The following is a 13,883-nucleotide window of genomic DNA, read 5'->3' as shown; positions in this document are numbered from 1 at the left end:
GATGGGAGATAGGATGAATGAAGGGAGCGAGTCAGGCGATGCTAAAGCAAGTTGGAGAAGAGGAGAGGAGGGCTTCAGTCAGGGAAGGCTTCTTGGAGGTGATGTGCCTTCAATAAGGCTTTGAAGTTGGGGAGAGCAATTATCTGTCTGCTATGAGGACCGGGGGCATTCCAGGCCAGAGGTAGCATGTGGGTGAGAGGTCGGGGGTGAGATAGATGAGATGAGGTGCAGTGAGAAGGTTAGTATGTGCTGAGTTACTGTGTGCAGAGCATTGTACTAAGTACTTGGGAGAGTACAGTATAAAAGAGTTGGTAGAGGCGATTCTGGTGGGTGACAAAATTCATTCATTCATTGAATAGTATTTATTGAGCGCTTCCTATGTGCAGAGCACTGTATTAAGCGCTCGGAATGTACAATTCGGCAACAGATAGAGACAATCCCTGCCCATTGACGGGCTTACAGTCTAATCGGGGGAGACAGACAGACAAAAACAATAGCCATAAATAGAATCAAGGGGATGTACACCTCATTTACAAAATATATAGGGTAATAAAAATATATACAAATGAGCAGATGAGCACAGTGCTGAGAGGAGGGGAAGGGAGAGGGGGAGGAGCAGAGGGAAAAGAGGGGAAAGGGGGCTTAGCTGAGGGGAGGTTGGGGGGGGCAGAGAGGCAGCAGAGGGAGCAGAGGAAAAAGGGGAAGCTCAGTCTGGGAAGGCCTCTTGGAGGAGGTGAGCTCTCAGTAGGGCTTTGAAGAGCGGAAGAGAGTTTGGTAGAGGTGAGGAGGGAGGGCATTCCAGGACAGCGGGAGGACGTGGGCCAGGGGGTCGAGGACGTGGGTCGGGGTTCGACGGCGGGATAGGCGAGAACGGGGGACGGTGAGGAGCTGGGTGGCAGAGGAGCAGAGCGTGCGGGGTGGGCAGTAGAAAGAGAGAAGGGAGGAGAGGTAGGAGGGGGCAAGGTGATGGAAGGGGAAAGAAGTTCACTGATTCTTTATTACCCTTCCCCACAAAAGCCAAGGGAGGGGGGGTGCAGAGGGGGTGGTGAGGCCACAACATCACAGAGTTGGAGTTAATTCACTGAGATAGAATGAAGAGACACAATTTCCAGGAACCTTCTCACCTTCATCCTCCCCTCCTTTCCTCCTCCTTTATTTCCTCTTTGCTCTCCCCTAATTGTTAAGAGTTAGTTCTTACATGACCTGTGTAATAGCCTCACCTCTATGTAAAAAAGTGGGGCAATTTTGTAGGAAAATACAGCAGCCCTGCTGGGTTTAGGGCCACTGGATTAATCTACCCTCCAGTATCTGTGTGTGCGTGCGTGCACACCAAACATGTGGGTGAAAGCTACTTTAAATCTCTCTTTAATAAAAGAAAAGAAATTGAGGTTAGAGAGAAGGAAAAGCCCCAAGCCTTTGTTCTTTTACTCAAATGTACCCTTTTAAAGTTCAAGGCGAGGGGCGTTAGAGTAAACGTGATTGAAGGCAGATTGTAGCCCGAACAGAGGAAGCTTGCTGCCGGGTTCTTGGAGGAGGCTACTCAGCTCGGTGTGGGGCAGACGGAGTTGCCGCTGTTTGCAAAACACAAGATTTCCGAGCCCAGGACATTGTTCCGTCTCGAGCTTAAGGCCCTTCCATCACCTTGGACCCATTCTGGCTATGCTGGAACACCTGGATCAGCACAGGTTTTTGGGCACATTCCTTTGGCTCTATAAAGATCGCGGACCAAGTGTTTTGGAAATACAATAGCTTGTACTTACAACTTTTTGCCCTTTGCAAAAGCCCTCTCCCTGCTATGCCTTAACAATTGTATGTGCTTCCACTTGGCTGACTTCACTCCCACCTTACCTCCGGAGGACTTTCACTACAGAAATTTCTATTAAACTGAACACGGCAGTGGATGGTAGAAAAGGGAAAAATCAAACTGGAGCTGAGTTCTCAAGATTATTTTGGAAAGAACTAATATTATTGATAGTAACAGTGCTGATGTCTATTTGTTGACGAGGTCATGGGGAACTGGAGATGGGGGACGTCAGATCGGAGGTCAGGAGACCTGGATTTAGTGACAGCTCTGCCATCGACCTAGAGAAGCAGCTTAGAGAACTAGCCTGGGAGTCAGAAGGACCTGGGTTCTAATCCCAGCTCCGCCACTTGTCTGCTGTGTGAACTTGGGTGAGACACTTCACTTCTTCATGCCTCAGTTTTCTCATCTATAAAATGGGGATTAAGACTGTAAGTCTCAAGTAGGACATGGAACGATGTCAAACCTCATTAGCTTGTATCTACTCTAGGAGGACAGTGCCTGGCACATAGTAAGTGCTTAAGTACAAAAAAAAAATAGCATTTATTGATCTGCACAGAGTAAGCACTCAACATGATTGATTTACTGAGGCACTTCTGTATCTACCCCAACAGTGCCTGGCACGTAGTAATAAATGCTATTATTCTTCTTCTGTGGGCAGAGCACTATACTAAACCCTTGGGAGAATACAAAATAGTTGTCTTTGTAATAGTGGCATTTACTGAGCATCTACTCTTTTATAGTATCTGTTTAAGTGCTTACTGGGGTAGATACAAGGGAGATCCAAGGTTGTCAGTTTGGTCCCAGTCCCTGTCCCTCATGGAGCTCCAGTCTTAATCCCCATTTAACAGATGAGGTGACTGGAGCACAGAGAAGTGAAGTGACTTGTCCAAGGTCACACAGGACGAGTGACGGAGCTGGGATTAGAACGCAGATCCTTTTGACTCCCATGCATGTGTTCTACCCACTGGGCAGGGCTGCTTGGTGCAGTGCACCGACCAAGGCCCTTGGGAAGTATTGAATAATGAAATGACACCACCCCCTGCTCATAAGGTCTAATTCCCACCTGCATACTCCTTTCCAGCACTTTGTAAGCACTTAATAAATAATAATACTGCTTTTACACAGAGCTTACAGTCTTGGGAGTTGAAGATAAAGATATTTACAATGGGAGTGGTTCAAATAAATAGAGTAGACTTGTAAATCTGAATGCTAAGGAGGATGTAACAGACAATTACTCCCCCTCCCTCCCCCCTCGTCGTTCAAAGCGTTACTGAAGGCACATCTCCTCCAAGAGGCCTTCCGAGACTAAGCCCCACTTTTCCCCATCTTCCACTCTCTCTGCATCACCCCGACTTTCTCCCTTTGCTCTTTCCCCTTCTCCCCACCCCACAGCCCTTATGTATATATCTGTAATTTTATTTATTTATATCTGTTTATGTGGATTGATGTCTGTCTTCCGCCCCTCCACCCCCAGACTGTGAGCTGGTTGTGGGCAGGGAAGGTCACTCTTTATTGCTGTATTGTACTTTCCCAAGTGCTTAGAACAGTGCCCTGCACACGGTAAGCGCTCAGTAAATACAATTGAATGAATGAATGAATAAATTCACAAGCGCTAGCGTGTAAGCTCTAGTCTCCGCTCCTTGTGGCAGGGGGTGTTTCCCAACTCTGCTCTATTGTAATAATAATAATAATGTTGGCATTTGTTAAGCGCTTACTATGTGCAGAGCACTGTTCTAAGCGCTGGGGTAGATACAGGGGAATCAGGTTGTCCTACGTGAGGCTCACAGTCTTCATCCCCATTTTACAGATGAGGGAAGTGAGGCCCAGAGAAGTGAAGTGACTTGCCCACAGTCACACAGCTGACAAGTGGCAGAGCTGGGATTCAAACCCATGACCTCTGACTCCGAAGACCGTGCTCTTTCCACTGAGCCACACTGCTTCTCTACTCTCCCATGCGCTTAGTATAGTGTTCTGCACATAGTAAGCACTCAGTAAATGCCACTGATTGACTGAGTGGCCTGAGGGATCCCTATGGCTCAGAGTATTGGAAAATTAATGGAGGTAAAACTTGAGGGAAATTAATAAGGGAAACTTAATGGAGTTGATTTCTCTTCTGCCCGAAAGGGGTTTATGGTTGGTTCCTGCTGTCAAAGTTGCTCTCCCTCAGAGTGCTCTGAGATCATCGCCCCCCTCAGAGACTGTCACTATTATTACTGTTCAGGCCAGGAAATACAGTTCTCTAGCAAGTTTCTGAAGATTAATTTGAGTTAAAAAAGAATGCGACGATAAAAAGAATGTTCTGAGCCAGGCTTCTTGGGGCAATTATTCATAATCCGACGGATTGCAATGGGCCATCAGAAAGTGACACTGAAGTCCATAATGTTTTCCTTCCAGGAAAAAGAAAAAATGGCTCACGGGTCCTGCCTTCAGTAAGGTTCCCAATGAGACTGGGAGGGAAAAGTCAGAGGAGCAAGGGGTACCCGGAATGAGAGGGGGTACTGTTCACTCCCACTAGTGGGGCTGCTAAAGGCAGCGTGGCCTAATGGAAAGAGCCCGGGCCTGGGAGTCCAAAGGCCCTGGGTTCTAATCCCGGCTCTGCCACTTGGCTGCCGTGTGACTTTGGCAAGTCACTTCACTTTTCTGTGTCTCAGTTATCTCACCAGTAACATGGGGATAAGACTATGAGCCCTATGTGGGGCAGGGACCGTGTTCAACACGATTATCTTGTACCTACCCTAGCGCTTTGTACAGTGTTTGGCACATAGTAAGCGCTTAACGGATGCTACAATGATTATTATTGCACCTTCACGAATCGGGCCGACGCATTCAGAAACGGCTCCTTCATAAAAAGCAGTTTATCGTTGCCCCACGTTGCCTGAGAATAGCTTTCCTCACAATTCCTGTGGTATCAAATTCCTTGCCTATTTTCTTCTGGGGGAAGAAGTGTTTCTTTACTGATTTTGTTAGATTCATATTGGTGATTTCACAAGGCTGACCCAGCCTTCGGAATGAATAATAATAATGGCATTCATTGAGTATTCAGTGGGTACAGTGCACTGCGCTAAACTCTTGGAAAGAATGGTGGCTAAATGAAATGCAGTCCCTGCCCACAAGAAATTTACACTTGAATGGGGGAAGCAGATGTAGACATATTTACAAGCAGAGTCATCCGAATAAATTGTAGCACCAAGTCTTTGGATACTTTTTTTAAAAATATGGTATTTGCTAAGTGCTTACTACATGCCAGGCACTGTATTAAGCACTGGAGTAGATACAAGCTTATCAGGTTGGACACAGCCCCAGTCCCAAGTGGGATTCACAGTCTTAATCCCCATTTTACCAATGAGGTAAGTGAGGCACAGAGAAACTAAGTGACTTGCCCAAGGTCACACAGCAGACAAATGTCAGAGTCGGGATTAGAACCCAGATCCTACTGACTCCCAGGTCCATGCTCTATCCACTTGGCCGTGCTGCTTCTCTGTGTTGCCATAATCTCAGCCAGTTTCAGACGGCTGTTGTGCCTCCCAGCAAAGAGAGGATGCTCAGTCCTGGGCACCGGGCTAACTTGGCTCTGCTAATATTGACCTGGTTTAGGTTCCTGAAGAAAGTTCCAGAGGCATCTCTCTTTTCCCATCCAAACTTCACCAGAGATCCAGGAAAAGAGTATGGAGATTTCTATTCCAACCATTGGTCATGCCTGCACGTGTGCAGAGACAGGGAGCTTGAATAATCAGAATTAACTGATTATTTTGGCCTGTCAAGAAGGCATTTTGATGATGATGCAAATGTCCCTCTGAAACCGAGATCCTTGAGACTCTTTTCCTGCGGAGACGTCCTGACCCGGCCTCTCCCGCTACTTCTGTTTCATGGAGTTTGGGTTCGGAGAGGCAACGCGATGCTTTACTTACCCCCAATCCCTAAGAGACAGGCTGGAATGGAAGGAAAATTTGGAAACAAAAAGCACATAGAACAGTTCAGAAGCTTGAGGATTAATAACCGCCACTTTTTCTGTATTATAGGCAGGTTCTAAGCTTGGGGATTCTGAGTTTAATACATAGCGATGAAGGACAGTAATCCTGCCTTGGCTTGGCATAAACTTTCTCCAATCATAATGCATATTTCAAATACAGCCCCACGGTCTTGGCAGGCTTACAAGGTATTTGCCGATTTAGCAATATGCGTTAAATGCATTTCTTTGCCACAAGCAAAAGTGTATTATTTAGGAAGGGAAATTATATTAATAAGGGCTGCCCAAATCGATACTGTCGGAGGTAGAGCACAGGCCTTTCACGCATCTCCACACTGGCAGAGGAACACAGACAGATGCAACTGAGATTTAAGGGACACGGTTGGGTTTTAAAGAGTTTGAGAAGGCACTTCTACCTCTGGGTGTGAATTAAGGGGGTGAAGTCATTGTATTCTCTACTCTCCACTTAGTAATGCTAATGATGTATCAGATATTAATGATAATATCTGCTAAGTGTTTACTATAGGCCAAGCCTTGACTTCAGTCAGTCCGTCAATTGTATTTAGAGCTTCGGAGAGTACAATATGACGATAAACAGACACATTCCCTGTCCACAATGAGCTCACGGTCTAGAGGGGGAGACTGACATTAATATAAAGAAAAAATTACAGATACAGATCTAAGTGTTGTGGGACTAGGAGTGGGGATCAAACACAATCAGACCAAACACAAATCCTGTCCCATCCAGGGCTCACAGTCTGAGGGGTGGGAGAATAGGTAACATCCCCATTTTACAGATGAGGACACAAAAAAGTCAGGGGACTTGCCCGCGTCACAGAGCAGGCAGGTTAGAATCCAGGTGTTTGACATTGTCCCTGTTCCATTCAGAGCTCACAATTAATTAATCAGTCCTGTTTATTGAGAGCTAACGAGCAGAGCATTATACCAAGTGCTTGGGAGAGCACAATATAACAGAGTTTGTAGACAAGCCCCCCAGTGAGCTTACAGTCTTGAATTATATCTTAAATTATATCTTAAATTTTAAAACTATAGTAACTGCTCTGGGACTGAGGGAGGTGTGAATAGAAGGGGCAAATTCAAGTGCAAGGGTGACCCGGAAGAGAGTGGGAGAAGAGGAAATGAGGGCTTAGTCAAGGAAGGCCTATTGCAGGAGATGTGCTTTTAATAACTGGTAATAATTATGGTACTTGCTAAATGCTTATATATGCCAAGCACCGGAGTAGACACTAGATAAGCAGGTTGGAAACTCATTAATGCCAATAAATACCCAGCCTAGATATTAAGCAACTGTATTTCCCACGGGCCATGAAATATAGTCAAGCTTAAAAAAAGACCTGAGTGAGGCATCGTTCTAAAATAATTGTATTCAGTAGAGAGGAAGAAATAGGATGGTTAGTGAATATACATTTTTGAGGAACTGCCTATAGCATAATATAAAATAAGCCTCACCCTCTCCCTAAATGGTACCGTTCACATTTTTAGAAAGCAAAATGATGTAAACTTAACCAAACCCCCAAATCCTCTTTGTTAAATTTTAATGGGAATATAATCCATTCAACTCTCCAGAGTGCATTCAGAAATCATTTCAAGAACTTCAGATCATATGGACGGGTTTGAAAATTGTGAAGGCATTCATCACGTTTTACCACCTTGCGGCTCCAGTTTCAGAAGCTGTTTTTTGAGTTTTGAGATGATTAGAAACTGCGCATTCAGATGAAAAGCACGTGTGTCAAACCTGGACCTTATTTAAGGATGCAGGGGACAAGGTATCCCTTAGCTCCTGTTTAGCTCTTGTAACTGATTGGCAGAAAATATCCTCTGCAAGGTATCAGCGTGGCTCAGTGGAAAGAGCACGGGCTGGGGAGTCAGAAATCATGAGTTCAAATCCCGGCTCTGCCGCTTGTCAGCTGTGTGACTTTGGGCAAGTCACTTCACTTCTCTGGGCCTCAGTTACCTCATCTGTAAAATGGGCACTAAGACCGGGAGCCCCACGTGGGACAAAATGATCACCTTGTATCCTCCCCAGCCGCTTAGAACAGTGCTTTGCACAGAGCAAGCGCTTAACGAATGCCATTATTATTGTTGATATCTCTCCTCTGTTCGATGACTCTTTCCTATTCACTTGTAGGCACTAAGTCCTTCTCTGAATCCTCTCTGCAGTCCCCTTTGAAGATAAGGTAGATGATTTCTAGAACTTCAAGTCCTAAGTCTTGCCTTATACCACCGAGTCGTTTCTGACCCACAGCGACACCCCGGACACATCTCTCCCAGAACGCCCCGCTCTCCATCTGCAATCGTTCTGGTAGTGGATCCATAGAGTTTTCTTGTAAAAATATAGCAGTGGTGTACCATTGCCTTCTTCCCCACGGTAAACTCGAGCCTCCTCCCTCGACTCTCTCCCATGCCGCTGCTGCCCGGCATGGGTGAGTTTTGACTTGTAGCAGATGGCCTTCCACTCACTAGCCACTGGCCAAGCTAGGAATGGAATAGGTAGGCCTCTGCTTGACTCTCCCCCAGTAGCCATGACTGGTAGAAGACTGGAAACTCTCCAGGTGCGACCCTGAGAGGGGAAACTCATAAGTAGTAATGTTAATCAGAGAAGTAGTCCTCAATTACCTCATCTATAAAATGGGGATTGAGACCTCGAGCCTCACGTGGGGCAGGGACCGTGCCCACCCCAGCATTTAGTACAGTGCCTGGCACATAGTAAGTGCTTAACGAACATATTATTATTATATATAAATTTATCTAGGGCCCATTGATGGGGTGTACCATACAGGGACTTTTGGAGGTAGAGAATAATGTACACACCTGTAATTTTATTTATTTGTATCGACGTCTGTCTCCCCCACTCTAGACTGTAAGCTCGTTATGGGGAGGGAAAGTGACTGTTTATTGCCATATTGTAGTCTCCCAAGCGCTTAGTAGAGTGCTCTGCACACAGTAAGGGCTCAGTAAATAGCACAAAGGATGAATGAGGTGAAATGGTCCCCGCCCACAAGGAGTTTACCTTCTAATGGGGAAGAGCGCCACAGAAGTATTTACGACACTATAAAAATACACACAAGTGCTAACCATCACTAGCACTTAGAACTTATTTATGTGCTCCTCTGTCTACCCAATAAGAATATAAGCTCCTGTGAGCAGAAAATGCAGGACTTCTTTGTTTTGTATACTTGGAAAGCTTTGCACCCCCTCTCCGCCCTCCCCAAGGGCTTCTCACAGTGTATCGTTCATAGTGGGTGATCACTAAATACTATCACTACTAATGTTCTATGAATGAGGTGTGAGAGGATATTGTATTCCCGAAAGACATGACCTGGAATTAACCATAAACGTCTTACTTAGCCTCCCCCTCTCCAAAGCAGCAGGAAACATTCTGGTGCCTGCGTTTGCCATGCAGAGATGTCCAAGCTTCTCTCAGGTTGACTGCGTTCCCAGTGCCATATGAGAAGGGCATTCTGCCAGTACAACAGAGCAGAACAATAGACCTGTTTGGGAATTCAGTTCCTTCAAACTGGGAAGACAGTGGAAAGAGCACGGGCTTTGGAGTCAGAAGTCATGAGTTCGAATCCCAGCTCTGCCACTTGGCAGCTGGGTGACTGTGGGCAAGTCACTTCACTTCTCTGTGCCTCAGTTACCTCATCTGTAAAATGGGGATTAAGACTGTGAGCCCCACGAGGGACAACCTGATTCCCCTGTGTCTACCCCAGCGCTTAGAACAGTGCTCTGCACATAGTAAGCGCTTAACAAATACCAACATAATTATCATTATTATTATTAGCATCCAGAGTCTCTCTATTAACTGGGCTGTTGGGAGTCAAGCACTTCCAAAAGAGGAATCAGGGAATTGCATCCTTATGCTTAAACCTCGCTCTTGGATTTGTGACTTCGGACATTGGGAATTTACCCCAACTTCAGCCGCACACTGCGCCCGCGCACACCCACCCACCCACATATTCAATTGCTTTCATTGAGCACTTACTGTGTGCACAGCACTGTACTAAGCGCTTGGAAGACTCCAGTACAGCAATAAACAGACACATTCCCTGCCCACAACGAGTTACAGTCAAGAGGATATAAATCTACAAATACTTTAGCAATATTGATATCTGTCTCCCCCTCTAGACTGTAAGCTCACTGGGTACAGGAAATGTTCCTACCAGTTCTGTTGTTGTATTGTACTCTCCCAAATGCTTACTACGCACACAGTAAGCGCACAATAAGTAACATTAATTGATCGATTAAACCTACTATGGAACGGCTTTGAAAATTGCAATTTCTAGTTGTGTTAATGATACACTCCATGAATATTAAACAGCTTCCTCCTGCTCTGTGACTCGGCTAGCAGGATGTTTTGGTTTCTGTCTTGTACTATTAAATTCCTTGGGAGGATTAGGGAGGAGTTAAAAGTTATTGACGACAATCGTTTCCTTCAGCACCTGAAACTTTTAATCCTAAAATAAGATCTTTTCCCCTCCCTGTCTCAACCTTCGGTCCCACGTGCAGTATAAAAAGAAGGATATCACTGTAAATTACTAAAAAAAATCCTCAACCAGGTTTCTATGAGTGAAAAGGAAAAGTAGGCACATATCTGGCTGTGCTTCTGCCAAACAATGAAAAAAAGCATATCCTAATTTCCAAGAGAAAAAGAAATGAATGCAGTGGTAAGTTATAAGGACTAACTGCCAAAAGGAAATGTACAGTTCGAGAACGTACCAACGAGCAAATCTGGAAAAAGGACACAGTGTGCCCCAATACATATGCACAAAGAAATGGTAACGTGTATCGTCATGTACGTGGTAATGACAATTGTATTAAATCTGTGTATATTAGAAATGTGGATATGCATTGGTTTGTCAGAGACAACTGTCACTTTAGGTTTCCCCAATCTTGATTTAATTAACGCAAACTACAGTTCCTGAACACTCTCAGGCTAGAAGCATTCCATCTGGACCGGGGGGTATGGCTAATTACAGTATAAAAATAGGCACAAATTGTCAGGATGGTGGGGGATGCTTTTGAAATAATCATACTGTATTAAAAATCCATTTGGCAGAAGTTTATCTTATATTAGGTAATGATTCAGAATCCTCTCGGGTATACATCTTTGACATATCTTTCATATCATCCCACTTCATAATACCTTAAATAAATCACATTTTACAAAACGATGCTTCCATTCATCCAAATAAGACCTCAGACTTTAAAATCAAGAATTAAAGGCTTTCTATCTTTATTACGAAAGCTTCACGATTACAAATAAAACCATCATTTCTTATATGAAGGGATTTACCAGTAATATTCACAAATCCATCAGTTGGAAGTAGAGCAGGAGTGGGGGAAACAATGTCACATTTCTTTTGATATAGTAAGTATGTAGTGTGTTTGGGGACAATCTGAAAACCAAACTAAGTTGTTTGTTTCATAGAAGCCTCTGAAAAATAATTTAATCCATGGATCAATGAAATTGTTCATTCATTCATTCAATCATATTTATTGAGCACTTACTGTGTGCAGAGCACCATACTAAGAGCTTGAAAAGAACAAAAATCATGAAGAGAGACAGTCATAAAATGGATGAACACATTTTTTCTCAAGGAAGTCACCCTCATAGTCATATTAAATCTACCAAAGTACACACATTTTCCTGATTCTGTCTTTCCACTCAATTAAATCACAGCAGAAACTTTTCCATGCACCTCAATAGCTCAAAACTACAGAATTGAATATGAAAATGTTCAGCTCCCTAAAATCCCAAACATATTCATACCAAATTTCTTCCTGGCCAAGTATTCAAATATAAAGAAAGACAATCCAAATGACAGATTAGTTTGATGATTTTATAAATCATTTCATAATTATTTAGCAAATGGCACAGCAACAACATGATATATTCTGGCATTTTAAGAATATCTTCCAAGAATCATTTTTTGGGTTTTCCCTTTTGGCCAACAAATATTAAAAAAAAGAAACAGAAAAGCCCTAAGGAAAAACTGTTATGTATAGAGAATTCCAAAAGCACTCACAAAGCAGCGTGGCTTGGAAGCAGCGTGGCTCAGTGGAAAAGAGCCTGGGCTTCGGAGTCAGAGGTCATGAGTTCGACTCCCGGCTCTGCCACTTTTCAGCTGTGTGACTGTGGGCAAGTCACTTAACTTCTCTGTGCCTCAATTCCCTCATCTGTAAAATGGGGATTAACTGTGAGCCTCACGTGGGACAACCCGATTACCCTGTATCTCCCCCAGCGCTTAGAACAGTGCTCTGCACATAGTAAGCGCTTAACAAATACCAACATTATTATTATTATATAACACTTTTGTACAGTTTGTACATTTTACAGACTTTGCAAATTTGCAAAAAAAATTTAACTGAGAGGAAGGGAATTATGATCTACCCAAGTAGGCAGTTATTTAGCAAAAGAATTAAAGATGACTTGTTTTCCAACACAGTGGTGACTGACTGACTGACTTAGGGTTTATACGCCCTAGGCTTTTTAAAAGAAGAATAAGTGAGTATTGATCAGTAACATGACAAATAGTTCTTCCTGAAATCATTTGGGAATACTTGAATTTTATAGTTCTTATAGTGATATAGCTCTCAGAGGCTCCATGTCCCTCCGGCCTACAGCTTGGACATTCTTGGTCTTTGTTGTGATAATATTACAGGGGTGGCCAAGCCTCAATAACTGAAGAGCTGCAAACCAAAACCCTTTGATTCTATTTATTGCTATTGTTCTCGTCTGACCGTCTCCCCCGATTAGACCGTGAGCCCGTCAAAGGGCAGGGACTGTCTCTATCTGTTACCGATCTGTACATTCCAAGCGCTTAGTACGGTGCTCTGCACATAGTAAGCGCTCAATAAATACTATTGAATGAATGAATGAATAATATGGCTGAGAGCTGCGGATAAAAAGAATTCCTTCAAACGGAGGGTGAGCAGGCGCTCCGGTGAGAGGGACGGCACTGTGAGGAAGAGACAGCCAGGATAGGGGCTGTGGTAGGAAGCTGAAGCAGGGGCCGTGGCAGCAGGAAGGGCTGGAGCAGGGGCAGTGTGGCCAAGTGGAAAGAACACAGGCCTGGGACCCAGAGGACCTGGCTTCTAATCCTGGCTCCACCACTTGTCTGCTCTGTGACCTTGGACAAGTCACTTCACTTCTCTGTGCCTCAGTTACCTCATCTGTAAAATGGGGAATTCATTCATTCATTCACTAGTATTTACTGAGCGTTTACTATGTGCAGAACACTGTACTAAGCGCTTGGAATGGACAAATCGGTAACAGATAGAGACAGTCCCTGCCCTTTGACGGGCGCACGGTCTGATCGGGGGGAGACAGACAGACAAGAACAATGGCAATAAATAGAATCAAGGGGAAGAACGTCTCATTAAAACAATAGCAAAGACTGTGAGCTCTGTGCGGGCCAAAGACTGTCCAACCCAGTTTGCTTGTAACCACCCAGGGCTTAGTACAGTGCCTGGCACACAGTAAGTGCTTAACAAATACCATAATTACTATAATTATTAAAATGGAGATTATTAATAATTATAATGTCGGTATTTGTTAAGTGCTTACTAGGCACCGAGCACTGTTCTAAGCGCTGGGGGTAGATACAGGCTAATCAGGTTGTCCTTCATGAGGCTCACAGTCTTAATCCCCATTTGACAGATGAGGCCACTGAGGCACAGAGACGTTAAGTGACTTGCCCAAAGTCACAGAGCAGACAAGGGGTGGAAGCGGGATTAGAACCCATGACCGCTGACTCCTATGCCCATGCGCTTCTCCCTGAGCCATGCTGTGAGAGCCCCATGTGGGACAGGAACTGTGGCTAACCTGATTATCTTATATCTATGCCCACTCTCAGTACAGTGCCTTGTACATAGTAAGTGCTAAACAAATACCAGTTTTTTTAAAAAAGGGGCTGGGGCAGTTGGAGGGACTGGGGCAAAAACTGGCACTGCAACCCTTCTCAGCCTGGGTCTACTTGGGCGGGGGCCGGGGGGCACCGTTGCTGCTGAAAGGCATAGAAAAGTGGCCCACTGCAACGCCCCATGGCTGCACAAAAATAAACAATAAAGCACACGTCACCTAGTTTT

At 44.5% G+C, this 13,883-nt stretch overlaps 1 protein-coding gene and 1 non-coding gene across 2 annotated transcripts in view; both read right to left on the bottom strand.

Moving 5' to 3' along the window:
* The window catches only part of TMEM132D (transmembrane protein 132D), a 545,527-nt gene that overhangs the window by 24,069 nt on the left and 507,575 nt on the right, over positions 1–13,883 (bottom strand). The gene's annotated exons all lie outside the window — the stretch shown is intronic.
* LOC114809841 lies at positions 8,226–8,362 on the bottom strand. The gene has a single exon (XR_003757615.1). It is a non-coding gene; the product is annotated as a small nucleolar RNA SNORA7 (small nucleolar RNA).

Source organism: Ornithorhynchus anatinus, chromosome 2 (assembly GCF_004115215.2).
Source record: "Ornithorhynchus anatinus isolate Pmale09 chromosome 2, mOrnAna1.pri.v4, whole genome shotgun sequence".
In the NCBI taxonomy this organism is placed as follows: Eukaryota; Metazoa; Chordata; class Mammalia; order Monotremata; family Ornithorhynchidae; genus Ornithorhynchus; species Ornithorhynchus anatinus.
Note: the sequence above shows the minus strand (reverse complement) of the source record. Positions and strands in the feature narration are given on the sequence as shown.